Raw genomic sequence first — 15,381 nt, 5'->3', positions numbered from 1 at the left:
GATATTATATGTGGATGACATATTGTTGATCGGAAATGATACTGAATTTCTAAATGGCATAAAAGGATACTTGAATAAGAATTTTTCAATGAAAGACCTCGGTGAAGCTGCTTATATATTGGGCATCAAGATCTATAGAGATAGATCAAGACAATTAATTATTCACAAAGCACATACCTTGATAAAGTTTTGAATAAGTTCAAAATGGATCAAGCAAAGAAAGGGTTCTTGCCTGTGTTGCAAGGTGTGAATTTGAGTCAGACTCAATGCCCGACCACTGCAGAAGATAGAGAGAAAATGAAGGTTATTCCCTATGCTTCAGCCATAGGTTCTATCATGTATGCAATGCTGTGTACCAGACCTGATGTGTGCCTTGCTATTAGTTTAGCAGGAGGTACCAGAGTAATCCAGGAGTGGATCACTGGACAGCGGTCAAGAACATCCTGAAATATCCGAAAAGGACTAACGATATGTTTCTCGTTTATGGAGGTGACAAAGAGCTCGTCGTAAATGGTTACATCGATGCAAGCTTTGACACTAATCCGGATGACTCTAAGTCACAAATTGGATACGTGTTTATATTGAATGGTGGAGCTGTCAGTTGGTGCAGTTCCAAGCAGATCGTCGTGGCGGAATCTACGTGTGAAGCGGAGTATATAGCTGCTTCGGAAGCAGCAAATGAAGGAATCAGGATGAAGGAGTTCATATCTGATCTAGGTGTTATACCTAGTGCATCGGATCCAATGAAAATCTTTTGTGACAATACTGGTGCAATTGCCTTGGCAAAGGAATCCAGATTTCACAAGAGAACTAAGCACATCAAGAGACGCTTCAATTCCATCCGCGATCATGTCAAGGAGGGAGACATAGAGATTTGCAAGATACATACGGATCTGAATGTTGCAGACCCATTGACTAAGCCTCTCTCACGAGCAAAACATGATCAACACCAAGACTCCATGGGTGTTAGAATCATTAATATGTAATCTAGATTACTGACCCTAGTGCAAGTGGGAGACTGAAGGAAATATGCCCTAGAGGCAATAATAAAGTTGTTATTTATATTTCTTTATATCATGATAAATATTTATTATTCATGCTATAATTGTATTAACCGGAAACTTAGTACATGTGTGAATACATAGACAAACATAGTGTCCCTAGTATGCCTCTACTAGACTAGCTCGTTAATCAAAGATGGCTAAGTTTCCTAGCCATAGACATGTGTTGTCATTTGATGAACGGGGTCACATCATTAGAGAATGATGTGATGGACAAGACCCATCTGTTAGCTTAGCACTATGATCGTTTAGTTTATTGCTATTGCTTTCTTCATGACTTATACATGTTCCTATGACTATGAGATTATGCAACTCCCAAATACAGGAGGAACACTTAGTGTGCTATCAAACGTCACAACGTAACTAGGTGATTATAAAGATGCTCTACAGGTGTCTCCGATGGTGTTTGTTGAGTTGGAATAGATCGAGATTAGGATTTGTCACTCCGATTGTCGGAGAGGTATCTCTGGGCCCTCTCGGTAATGCACATCACTATAAGCCTTGCAAGCAATGTGACTAATGAGTTAGTTGCGGGATGATGCACTACGGAACGAGTAAAGAGACTTGTTGGTAACGAGATTGAACTAGGTATGATGATACCGACGACCGAATCTCGGGCAAGTAACATACCGATGACAAAGGGAACAACGTATGTTGTTGTGCGATTTGACCGATAAAGATCTTCCTAGAATATGTAGGAACCAATATGAGCATCCAGGTTCCGCTGTTGGTTATTGACCGGAGAAGTGTCTCGGTCATGTCTACATAGTTCTCGAACCCGTAGGGTCCGCACGCTTAACGTTCGATGACGATTGGTATTATGAGTTTATGTGATTTGATGTACCGAAGGTTGTTCGGAGTCCAGGATGAGAACACGGGCATGACCAGGAGTCTCAAAATGGTCGAGTCATAAAGATTGATATATTGGACCATGTTGTTCGGACACTGAAGTGTTCCGGAGAGTTTCGGATAAAACCAGAGTGCCGGAGGGTTACCGGACCCCCCCCCCCCCCCGGGAAGTTAATGGGCCACCATGGGCCTTAGAGGAGAGAGGGCCGGCCAGGAGGTGGCGCCCCCCCAGTCCGAATTGGACAAGGGGTGGGGGCGGCACCCCCATCCTTCCTTCTCTCCCCTTCCTCCTTCCTTCCCCTCCTTGTTGGACTAGGAAAAGGGGGAACATACTCCTAGTAGGAGTAGGATTCCCCCCCCTCCCCCTTGGGTGCGCCCCTTGAGGCCGGCCGGCCCCCTCCTCCCCTCCTTGATATACGGGGGAGGGGGCACCCTATAGACACACAAGTTGATTTCTTAGCCGTGTGCGGTGCCCCCCTCCACAGTTTTCCAGCTCGGTCATATTGTCGTAGTGCTTAGGCGAAGCCCTGCGTCGGTAACTTCATCATCACCGTCACCATGCCGTCGTGCTGACGAAACTCTCCCTCAGCCTCAGCTGGATCTAGAGTTCGAGGGACGTCACCGAGTTGAACGTGTGCAGATCGCGGAGGTGCCGTGCGTTTGGTACTTGATCGGTTGGATCGCGATGACTTTCGACTACATCAACCGCGTTTTTAAATGCTTCCACTTTCGGTGTACGAGGGTACGTGGAGACACTCTCCCCGCACGTTGCTATGATTCTTCTAGATAGATTTTGCGTGATCGTAGGAATTTTTTTGAAATACTACGTTCCCCAACACTCTGAAAACACAAAAAACAATACAATCAATTATAGGGAGAAAATGACCCTCATGCACTTTCCTCAACACCACGGTTAACCTGAAGAACTATCCTCGACAAGTGGAGCTCTCGGACCAGCAATACAAACCTGCAAAGAAGAGGCGAACTGAAGAAAGACTAGGGAAGTGCCAGCCTCCGGCGATGTGTAAGTTGAGGATGACAATGAAGAAGCAGCACTTGACGACAACAACGGAGCAACGCCCGATGGCGAGGGATTAGTGCTCGGGAGCAGTAGTTAAGGATTTGGGACTAGCTCTATTCCTGCGTGAGTATGGGGATACAGAGATACATATATTTCCTTCCTTTATTTCCTCTACGCTTATCCAAACAGGAGTTGAATTTTCTTTTCGAAATTATCCATAGGCTAGAATTGACCGGCTCATCAAATATTCATCCAAACTCCATTTTGGACAAATTAATACTCATTTTGTGGCTCCTCGACGAGGCGAACTGAACCACGGTCTTGGATTTTCCATAAGGTATATAATTACAAGGTCAAAGCTTGGTCAACATCCCTGAATTATTATAGAATCAAACCTTGTAAATTCCGGAGTATTACACCTATGCATCTTCAACCACTTTGGATCAAGTTCACCCAATCCCAACAAGGTGATGGCATTGATCGTAAGCAAGGTTGTTCCTACTCAACAAACTGGCGAACGTGAATCAAGCTTCCCCCGCGGCTACTGACCTTCATGGTGCCCCCCAATTGAAGCTTCATTGTGGAATTTAACGCACGGGGCCGATAAATCGGGTCGCCTCGAGACAAATCACCTCGCCTATGTCAGGAAGTGTCGAAGGGGAGCATGCCATGGGGACCAGGCGGAAGGAGAGCATGCCATGGGGGCCAGGCAGAAGGAAATCATGGTGGAGGGACCAGATGGAAGGAAAGCATGGTGGGTGGAGGATGGCAGGGATTAGTATGTGGCTCAGCCAGATCCGATGGGCTGGGAAGAGATTAGGGAGGTTGTTGCTGGAAAACGGAAAGGAGATAATCGGTGAAACTCACAGGACGCATGGCCACTGCCTAGAACCAACAACATGTAACACATTCAACACTTACGCCACAAAGATATAGCGAGATAAATTGATTTTCCAAAAGGAAACATTGTTTTCCTTATTTATTTAGTTGGACCTTTTCTTGTACGAAAAAACTTTATACATGGTATGCGATGCAACTAGCTATATCTAGTTCCTCGGGGGATGAATATCCTTGAAGAACGAGCACTTCCATCCCTTCGGAAAACACGTGCCTGCTGTGACGCCCCCGATTTGACCGTACACTAATCATGCACGCAAATGTGTACGATCAAGATCAGGGACTCACGGGAAGATATCACAACACAACTCTAAAACATAAATAAGTCATACAAGCATCATAATACAAGCCAGGGGCCTCGAGGGCTCGAATACAAGTGCTCGATCCTAGACGAGTCAGCGGAAGCAACAATATCTGAGTACAGACATAAGTTAAACAAGTTTGCCTTAAGAAGGCTAGCACAAACTGGGATACAGATCGAACGAGGCGCAGGCCTCCTGCCTGGGATCCTCCTAACTACTCCTGATCGTCGTCAGCGGCCTGCACGTAGTAGTAGGCACCTCCAGTGTCGTAGGTGTCGTCGTCGACGGTGGCGTCTGGCTCCTGGACTCCAACATCTGGTTGCGACAACCAGATAGATAGGAAAGGGGGAAAGAGGGAGAGAAGCAACCGTGAGTACTCATCCAAAGTACTCGCAAGCAAGGAGCTATACTACATATGCATGGGTATATGTGTAAAGGGGCATATCAGTGGACTGAACTGCAGAATGCCAGAATAAAAGGGGGATAGCTAGTCCTGTCGAAGACTACGCTTCTGGTCATCTCCATCTTGCAGCATGTAGAAGAGAGTAGATTGAAGTCCTCCAAGTAGCAACGCATAGCATAATCCTACCCGGCGATCCCCTCCTCGTCGCCCTGTTAGAGAGCGATCACCGGGTTGTATCTGGCACTTGGAAGGGTGTATTTTATTCAGAATCCAGTTCTAGTTGTCATAAGGTCAAGGTACAACTCCGGGTCGTCCTTTTACCGAGGGACACGGCTATTCGAATAGATAAACTTCCCTGCAGGGGTGCACCACATAACCCAACACGCTCGATCCCATTTGGCCGGACACACTTTTCTGGGTCATGCCCGGCCTCGTAAGATCAACACGTCGCAGCCCCACCTAGGCTCAACAGAGAGGTCAGCACGCCGGTCTAAACCTATGCGCGCAGGGGTCTGGGCCCATCGCCCTATGCACACCTGCATGTTGCGTACGCGGCCGGAAGCAGACCTAGCCCACTTAATACAAGCGCGAGCTTACGGTCCAATGCGGCGCGCGCCACTCAGTTGCTGACGTCAAAAGAGCTTCGGCTGATACCACGACGTCGGGATACCCATAACTACTCCCACGTAGATGGTTAGTGCGTATAGACCAAATGGCCAGACTCAGATCAAATACCAAGATCTCGTTAAGCGTGTTAAGTAACCGCGAACGCCGACCAGGGCCAGGCCCACCTCTCACCTAGGCAGTCTCAACCTGCCCTGTCGCTCCGCCACAAAGATCCACTCGCGGGTACTCCTACGAGCCGACCCGACTTTAGTCATCTCATGTGTCATGTATATAGTATATAAGTATATACCCGTGATCACGCCCAGGTGATCACGGCCCGATAGTATAGCACAGCAGACGGACAAGAATGTAGGGCCACTGATGGAAATCTAGCATCCTATACTAAGCATGTAGGGTTGCAGGTAAAGGTAACAACAGTAGTAGCAAGGATAGGCTATGCATCAGGATAGGATATCGAAAGCAGTAACATGCTACACTACTCTAATGCAAGCAGTATAGAGAAGAGTAGGCGATATCTGGTGATCAAGGGGGGGCTTTCCTGGTTGCTCTGGCAAGTAGGAGGGGTCGTCAACTCCGTAGTCGAACTGGGCAGCAGCACTGTCGGTCTCGTAGTCTACCGGAGAGAAGAGGGGGAAGAAACAGTAAATACAATGCAAACATAAGCATGACGATGCGTGACATGACAATGAGCGGTGCTAGGTGTGTCCTAATGCGACAGTAGGTGGTACCGGCGAAGGGGGGAACATCCGGGAAGTATTCCTGATGTTTTGCGTTTTCGGACAGACGGACCGGAGGGGGAAAGTTGCTAGTTCGATAGGTTAGGGAGGTGTGGTGGACGAACGGACTGCGTATTCGGATTCGTCTCGTCGTTCTGAGCAACTTTCATATAGAAAACATTTTCATCCGAGTTACGGTTTAAAAGATATGAATTTTCAAAGTTTATTTGAATTTCTGGAATTATTTGAATTAAGCAAAAATGAATTATGACGTCAGGATGAGGCAATGCTGACGTCAGCAGGTCAACAGAGCGGCTGACCAGGTCAAACTGACCAGTGGGCCCCATCTGTCATAGACAGTGGGCTAATCAGAAGATTAAACTAATTAATTTTTAGTTAATTAACTACTGGGTCCACCTGTCAGTGAGTGATTAGATTAATTAATTAGTTTTAATTATAAAAATATTTTTCTTTTCTCTTTTTTTTAATTTTGCGGCGGGGCCTGCATGTCAGTGGCTGGGTCTGCCCAGTCAGCACGTTGACTGGGTTGACCCAGTCAACGGGGCCCACTGGCAGTGGCACTGGGTGGCCCCAGGCCAGCCACGTCGGCGGCCGGCGCCGGAGCAACTCCGACGAGCCAAACGCGGCGGCGCGGCTCGGGAGGGGCGCGGGTTTCGCGCACAGGGGGTCTGCGGGGTCGTGGCTGGGCGCGTTCGACGCGGCTCGGCGCCGCGCGTCCAACGGTGGTGGCCGGAGTGGCTGGAACGGGCGGGGGCGAGCGCTACGAGCTCGCCGGCGGCGAGGTGCTTCGGGCTGGAGCGGGTGCGGCGTTAGAGCGCGCGAGCGGCCGAACTAACTAGCTAGGCGGGTGCGGCACGATGCGGTCGAGCTAACGGGCCTACGCCCATGACCAAATGGTCACCGGAGACCCGCCGGCGGCGAGCTCCGCGGCGCGGCGTTCGGGCGCGCGTGGGGAAGAAGCTAGGGGGCGCGCGAGAGACAAAGGACAGGGGAGGAGGGGGGAGAGGCTCACCGCGCGGCACACGGAGGCCGGTGAGAGGCTTAGGAGCAGCAGGTCGGCGCCGGGGAAGAAGGGGGTCGCCGGCGTCCGAAGTTGAAGACGAGCTCGGTGTGCTGTTGTAGGGGCTCCGATCTCCAACGGGCTGCACCAGCCGAAGCAGCGGACGACGGCGGTCCTTGGAGACAACGTGGGGCGGCGAGGTGGGCACGGTGGCCGTGTGAACGACGGGAACGGCGGCGACCGCGTCGGGCGTGGGGAAGGAGAGAGCGGCGCGGATCTGGGGGGAGGGAAGAGAGAGGCGCAGGGGCCGAGAGGTTAGCGGGGGTGAGTGGGAGAGAGGCCCGAGGAGGCGGGGGGTGCTGGCGCCCTTATCCTCCCCGTCGCCGGCGAGGGGGTGCGGCGGGGACTGCCCCTGTTCCGACCCCGGTCGGGGGAACAGGGAAGGGGGCGAGTGGGAGAGGTGGGCTGGGCCGGGGGTCGGCCCAGTCGGGCCAGGGGTCCAGTGGGGGGAGGGCCTTCTCCTTTTTTTCTTTTTTCTTTGCCTGTTCTGTTTTCTGTTGTATTTTCTTTTTATTTATTTATTTTCTTTTCTGTTTTATTTCATTTAAAAGTATTTAGGTATTTTATAAAAATGTGTTTTCTCCACCATAATTACCAGTGTATTATTTGGCACCCACCGAACATTTTTGTTTAAATTTTTGAAAACTTTTATTTTCCACTTTGATTTTAATTGAAGTTTGAACTAGGAGTTTGAAAAGAAATGTGATGTAATTGTGATCAAGCCCTGTTTAGCAACATGATTAGTTTAATCTCAGAGAGTTACTGTAGCATGATTCTCGGGGTGTTACACCTGCCCCTTGCTACTTGCTTTGGCAGTACGCCGTGCACTGGTTGGCACCGCATGACCCGTCCCTGATGGCCGAATTCGTCTCATGGTTCGTCTCTGAGCTGGTTGCATCGCCATGCCTGAAAGTGAACATGCATAATCATGCATAAGAAGAGTATTTTGAAAACGCACGATGGTACTATGTGCAAGAGAACCAAATTAATTTGATTCTTTGTGAGAAACATACCAGATGAGGATATCACCAGCATAAGGGTAACGGCAGTGCGCAATACTTGCCTAATCCTCATTGTAGTTGTGGATGAAAGTCGATGTCGATTGAGGGCTTGGATTGTTGGAAGAGATCAACAGGGTACCTCGAGTTTTATAGAGGTCCCGCGGTGTCGTGTCGGTGTTGCTATTGAAAGTTTTAATAGGATAGTGTTTTGCGGTGCTTTCGCCAGATAAGCTTGCGTGCATGGAACAAAGACCGACGTGTCCATCGGTTATGCATTGGGAAGAGTTTTGTTGACACGTGCATATACACTGTGCAACATGGCAACACATCCAAGCAAGTTATGCATAGTCTATCGTCATCCACGTACTTTTTCGTATAAAATGGAACTGCTATATGGGTACAAACAAAAGTCTATCACAATGGCAAACGAGTAGTTTGTGAGTCGTCAACATATGCGTATGCAATGTGCAACGTGGCAACACACCCGAGCCAGATGAGAAGATATTGGGCCTGTTTGGTTTGCTTTCTGAGAAAGCTGCCTGGCTCAGGAAGGAATCTCACGCGTTGGATTTCTCAAGCTTGAGGCTGTGATTGCTGCCTGTGTGTCCTGCATCCAAACAGGCCCATTGTCATCCACCGCAACATTTCTTCCTAAAATGTGGAACTGTTGTTGTGTATATGTACAAAAGTCTAACACACTGACATGTGAGTAATTGCGAAGAATGGATTCTAGTGTAGATAAATAGAGACACACCACAATACCTTTATTGGATCCTAAAATAAACTCTGGTGGGAGTGCAATTATTAAAATGTCACTAGCTCTTATGGTGGTTTAGGCAAACACAAATACATGTGTGGTATCTTCAATGTAGAGATGTGCCTACCTTGTGTATGTTGTAGAATTGCATACAACAGCCAGTTCACCCAAAAGTCTTGTGAATATTGTAGAATTACATGCAGCAGTCAGTTCACCCAAAAGCTTAAACTGATGGAAAAAGTGAGCTATGCATTTATACATCAACAACCCCCTCACGTGTGGCTCCGTCAAACCTAAACATGGACCAAAAGTAGACTGCAATTTTTTATTTTAAAATTGCGTCAGCAGGGTTTTGAATACAAGACTTGGCTCCAATATGATGTAGGACTGCATGCACCAGACAGTTCACCCAAAAGCTTAAACTGATCGGGAAAGATGAACTATGCATTTATTCACTCTGTGCATTTGAAAACCGAACCCAAAAACCATACCGAAAATAAACCAAACCGAACCAATTTTATGGTTTTTATGGTTTCTAGTTTCGGTATGGTATGAACTTTTCATACCGATTTGAACTTTGGTTTTGATGGTATATACCAAAAACCGAGTGGTTAACCGAATAAACCGAAGAACAAAATAAATTTGTATTTCTTGATATGAACAACCATACAAGTTGTTATTTTTCTTGTACATGAGTCAAATTCACTCTAGTAAGCACGTAAATTTTTCTTGTAACATAGTCATTTTTCTCTTTTTAAAATGCTAAGCACGTCCATAACCATCAACAGATGAGTCAATGCATGCATATATATTTATATATATAGTTATATACTATTTTTGAAAATAGTATGTGTTTTGAGTCATAAATTTGCATATTATTATTACGTCATTTTCAAATTCGTGTCAACTTTTGTTATTATGGTATATACCGAAACCATACCGAAATAATTTGGTATATACCAAAACCGAACCATATTTTAATTTCATACCGTATTTACCGAAGTATTAATACCATACAAACCGAAAAACTGTATAAACCGAACCATGTAAACCGAATAAACCAAACACACAGAGTGATCATTTATACATCAACACATGTATCCTACAGTAATTCTATCATCGACCATAGACTTATGCCTTAAAAATGGAAACTGTTGATGTGCACACATACATAAGCTTCTCTCCACTATGAAGGATTGGGAGGAAGCGGCTTAAAATCCTGTTGTTTTTCTTCTTCTTTGGATCATTTTCATCACCTATAAACACTCTAGAAGAAACTCCCAAGTTAGGATCGCCCATGCTCAGCGGCAATGAGACTAAGAGCAACTCCACTCGCCCCCCAAAATGCCCCCACGGCTCTTTTTTTAGCGTCGGCGCCGAAAAATCGGCCCAGTCGCGCCCTAGGACCTTGTTTATCGCCGGTTTGGGCCAAAATAACAGCCGGCGATCCCGAGCCGAACCCAAGCCCCCGGGTGGCGCCTGGGGGCGCCGGTTGAAGCCAAAAGGTACGTGGGTCCGCTCTGTCGGCGAGAGACGGGCCTTTTACTGCCGATCCCCCACTTTTCTCTCCATTTCCCATTGCTTCCCCCCTCTTCCCCTCTTCTCCCGCCATTCTCCTCCCTCTCCCCGCCATCCGACCGCCATGCCGCCGAAGAAGTATTCGGCCCCTCGCGCCGCTGCCACCCAGCCGAAGCAGAGGAAGCTGAGGGCGCCACCGGCAAAACCACCGGGCATGTCAAATGCCAACTGGAGGGCGGAGGTTCAGCGCCAGGAGGCTGTCGCCACCGACTGGCGGAACAGGCTCAACGCCAAGAGGCCGCGGGACGCGGCGGCGGCGGCGGAGGCAGAGGCTTCTCGCGCGGGGATGATGAATCCACCCGGCGGCCACGGTCCGCAAGCTGCCTGGAGCCAGCAGAGCGTCTGGTCGCCAGCCAGTTTCTCGTCGCCGCCACCGGCTACGCCATGGGGGTACGCACCCTCGCCTGGCTACGCCGACGGCGACGCGCATGGTGGATTCAACCCCAACATCACCTTTCCACATGCCCAGTGCACCTCATCTTCCGGCCTGACCGCTGACCAGCACACTTCCTCGCCTGTGTTTGCCGACGTCCAGTAGCCCCCGTAAAACTACTCACCGCTGGCGTATGCAGCCTCCCCGACGCCGCATCTGCGCCGTGGCGCCCTGCCCTTCTCGCAAGCCTCGGCGTCACATTTCGGCAACCCCGACGCGACGGAAGCCGACATAGAGGAGATCATCGTGAGCGGCTCGGTCGCCGTCGCCGCCTCCCCCGGGTTCCACGCGCAAGACGATACAATGGACCTCACCGGCGACATGGACGAGGAGCTCGACGACGGTGAGGAGGAGGAGGACGAGGAGGAGGAGGAGCCAGCGCCAAGAACCACGCCGCCCAGAGGGAAGAGAAATTCGAGGCATGGTGGTCGGCGTTGATGACGAACATCGACGTCAAGCTAGACCTACTCCGGACCAACGTCGTCGCGAAGAAGAGGAACACCGACATGGCGTTCTTGATGGGGGCGGACATGTCGACGATGGACGAGCAGGTCAAGGCGTGGTACCTGGCCGAGCGGGGCCTCATCTTGAACCAGATGACGTCGACGACCGCGCCAACTCCCACGTCAACCCCAACGCCGCCACCAAGACTGAGTGATGATGCCGCAACGACGCCCAACACAGAAGCCACGCCGACGCCGATCAGCCCGAGCACAGAAGCCACACAGACGCCAAGCACGCCTACGCCCGCTAGTCTGACGCTGGAGGAGCCCGCCGTCATTTGATGCGTTGCCTACGCGTCCTTCCTTTTGACCGCCGAACTTTCGAGTATGTTTGATCGCCGAACTGTAATGATGACCGCCGAACTTTGTGGCAGCCGTTGATCGCCAAACTTGTGGCATTTTTTGGGTAGCAGGAAATGGCAAGTTTGAATTTATGCGCGTCTTGGGGCCGAAACCTGGGGCATAGCTGGGAACTGGATCGCCCCCAAGGCCAAAAAAGCGCCGGCGCTTGGGCCAAACCACAATTGCCGGATGCGCTGGGTTGCCGAACAAGTAGGGACGCTCTAAGCTTTGGTGTTAGAACAAGACTAAAAGAGCGCTCTCTTGATATATACGATTGATCTGTTACCGCTCTCTGAAGATATGTACTTCTAAGCATGGATTCTTGTTAGAGATATATTTGGGATACATGTATTTGGTAGTCTCGGATTTGTAATCTGTCTCCTACCTTATCTCCAGGAGAGGCGTCTTGCCTTTCAAGTCTTGTACTCAATATATACTTGCACTCGAAGCTCAATAATACATTCATTATATTCCGCAACAATTCCTCTCTCTCCCTTCTAACAATTCTGACTAAGTCCATACTTGATACTAAACGTATTAGATTAGAAAGCACTTAAGGTGATTGTTTTGTACTAATCCTTTTATGAGTAGAAAAGATATATTGTTCACAACCCAACACGTCTTTCCTCTCGTTGTCGATGGTGAGCTACAAAGCTACTGGTACGGTCTCTTCCTCTGGATCGCAAGTTGGATCACTTGGAGGTGCTTGGTATGGCGACCTCTTCGTCTGTGAGGTGGCACACCCCTCTCATTTATATCTATATCTATATCAATATATAAAAAAATCTAAATGGATAGATCCAATTCATCTCGGCCATCAAATCATGTCAATCCAACGATCTAAACTGCTTCAATGTCGAGCGCTTAACATGTTTAGCATGCAGTTAATTTCATGCCAAAAATAGTACTAATTACATAATAACACACAAATGATATCATACTTAATATTCGCATACACTTAATATACTTCCAAATTAACGTGCATTGCACGTACACATTGACTAGTCATCGAAGAAGCCTTTCCCAGTTAGAGTTGAGTTCACCCGTTACGCTGAATACGTTGCGAGGCGCGCCGGCCTGCGTGGTGTCTGAAGCTTCAACAAGGATGTTTACGTGTTAGTTTGACAAAAGTACCTAGTATATACGGGCAACGCTCGATCCCTGCTTCAGCCCCATGTAAAACGAGGATGGTTGTTGTTTTGACGTGGGCTTAACTGCAAATCTCTTTTTTTTTTTCACGTGTGAGTTATATATATGGCTTATATTAACTGCCAAACAATCAACACCTTTGACTACGGATTTTTTGGCATCCGATGCATGCAACTAACCTTTTTATTTTATTTTTTATTGACACAACTAACTTTCAGAAATTCGCTTTGGCACATGGCAGCGCGCGCTCCTGCCACCGGGAAAAAGTATTTTAAAGTGTGAAAAAATTCCAAACAAGAATTTGGTGCATACATGTCGATATTATATGTGTGCACGTCAAGTTTTGAAGAAAACCAAAAAAATTTGTGGCTTGTGTAAAAGAGACAAAAATATGTGTTGTGAAAAGCACTTTTTACACCGGATTTTACCTTTTTTACACGCGACATATAACTTGTCGGTTTTTCGCGAAACGACTTTCTGAGCATGTACAATATCGAGATGTACACGTCAATTTTTTGTTTGAAATCTTTTGATATTTCAAAATACGTTCAAAGCACATTTTAAAAACCAGGAGCGCGTGCTCCCATGTGCCAAAACGCCACTCTCAACTTTCACACGTTTGTGTATAGGAACTTGCTAAAACTCAGCTAACTATGTTTCGTATACTATGTCTCATTCACTTCAACGACCGTTCAATCAGAAATGCACCGAGATTCGTATTCTTTGTCTAGAGACATGAGGAGGAGACCTCCAAATCCACGCGTTCAGCGCCATCGAAGCATCCTGGCGCCCGCATATCTCCTTATCGGCCGCTTACTTTTTTTTCATTTGCTTTGTTTTTTCTTCTAAGTTTTAAGAAGTTCTAAGTTTAAAAAAATAGTTCATGAATTTGAAAAAAATCGTTTAGTGGTTTTTTAATTAAAAATTGTTCATCGATTTTAAGAAGTTCTGAGTTTTAAAAATAGTTCATGAATTATAAAAAATATTGCAAACTTGAACAAAAGTTGTGAATTTAAAAATAGTTCACAAATGCAAAAAAAAGTTTATAAATTTGGAAAATGTTCAGGAATTCCAAAATTCACATATTTTGAGGGGAAAAGTTCAAATAATTGGGAAAATCACAAAAAACGAAAATAATTGTGAATTTGGGAAAACTTCACAAATAAAAAAAAAGAAAAACACGTGAAAATAGACAAAACCAGGTAAAAAACAACCAGAAGCTTCCCAAAACCGGCCTAGAAGCTTCCCAATACGAGCACCAGAACTTCCGATAAAAACCTCTTAATGGGCCGGCTCACAGAACAACGATCGATGGAAGGCGGTGTGCGTCGCGTAGGGAAACACCGGCGCATAAGGCGCGGGAGCTCCTAAGGGCATCTCCAATGCGAAGGTGCTTATGCAGGCGCTTAGTGCAAAAATATACGTTTAGCGTCCGTGCTGGAGTCTCATTCTCCAACGCTAGCGGTAGCATACATCCGCTACTTGAACTAAAAAATTAACGTAAAGGTCCGCTAGAGCCCGCTGTCTACCTTTGCTCCGACGCTAACAAAAATCAGGGAATTAGGCAGGATTTTGTTGTAACGGCCAGGAATATAAACCTGGTGCCTGTATTGGCGCCGAGCGTTGTAAATGCCCTAAGGAATAGGCGGCCACGCGCGCCCCCTTGATGGGTCGGCCGATTCAACCATCACTTTTATGCTCGCTCCCGCTTCGTTCGCTTGATTAACACGCTTGCCCGCATTTTTTCGGTTTTGTTGTCCTACTGGTTCAGGAAAGAAAACGTCCGCTGGTTTTTGTGATTTTGAATATGTTTCTGAAATAAAAAATTCATAGATTTATTAAATGTTCGTGGGCTTAATAAAGTTCAAAAAATCGATAAAAAAATCTAAAAATCATGAATTATGAAAAAGTTCATCAATTCTGAAAAAAATTGTCAATTTTGAAAAAAATCATCGAATTTGAAAATAAGTTCATCAATTTCCAAAAAGGTTTATCGATTTGAAAAATGATGAATTTTAAAACAGTTCGTGCATTTAGTAAAAGAAAAAGAAACACAAAATGGAAAAAATGGAAAAGAAGAGAAAACCGAACAAACCGTTCCAAAAAAATGGTTTGGGGGGTTTCCAAAACCAAAGGATTCTGCCACTGGGACAAAGAATAAAAAAACATGTAGGCAGAAGTAGCGAAATGTCCTAGTGGTTATTGCGCTCCTCTTTGAACCATAAAAAGGGAAAACGGGTCGGCCTTGCGCGACGGGAGGTGTGCGCATAACGAGAGCTCCTAACCGGCGCCTTCAGCTAAGGCCGTAAACGAGTCGAGTTTGAGCGAGTTGGCCTAGGCTCAACTCAACTCATACTAAAATTTGAGCGAGCTCAAAATATGCGAAGCTCAAGGTCGAGCTGTAGAAAGTGGCTCATGCTCAGCTTGTAACGATCTCGAGTTGATCTCGAGCTAGTTTCGAGCTACATAAGATGATTTTTGAAATCATTTTAAGGCAAATTTTAGAACTAGATAGGCCACAACAGAACATAAAAATTACTATAAATTCGACTTATTCTTTCTCAAGTGAAGATTAGTATTTAATAACAAGAGATCATGGATAGAAGGCGACGAAGGTGCTCTAGCTCTCAAGCTTTGGCCAAAATAACAAGATATTGAACA

General features: G+C 46.9%; 1 long non-coding RNA gene across 1 annotated transcript; it reads right to left on the bottom strand.

Annotated features, from left to right (window-relative positions):
- Positions 1-3,835: 3,835 nt before the first annotated feature.
- Positions 3,836-8,126, bottom strand: LOC109741388 (uncharacterized). The gene is made up of 3 exons (XR_002227579.4): positions 7,971-8,126; positions 7,748-7,863; positions 3,836-4,042 (listed from the first exon to the last, which is right to left on the bottom strand). It is a non-coding gene; the product is annotated as an uncharacterized lncRNA (long non-coding RNA).
- Between the last annotated feature and the right edge of the window lie 7,255 nt (positions 8,127-15,381).

The sequence above is a fragment of the Aegilops tauschii genome, chromosome 6, assembly GCF_002575655.3.
Source record: "Aegilops tauschii subsp. strangulata cultivar AL8/78 chromosome 6, Aet v6.0, whole genome shotgun sequence".
NCBI classification, from domain to species: Eukaryota; Viridiplantae; Streptophyta; class Magnoliopsida; order Poales; family Poaceae; genus Aegilops; species Aegilops tauschii.
Note: the sequence above shows the minus strand (reverse complement) of the source record. Positions and strands in the feature narration are given on the sequence as shown.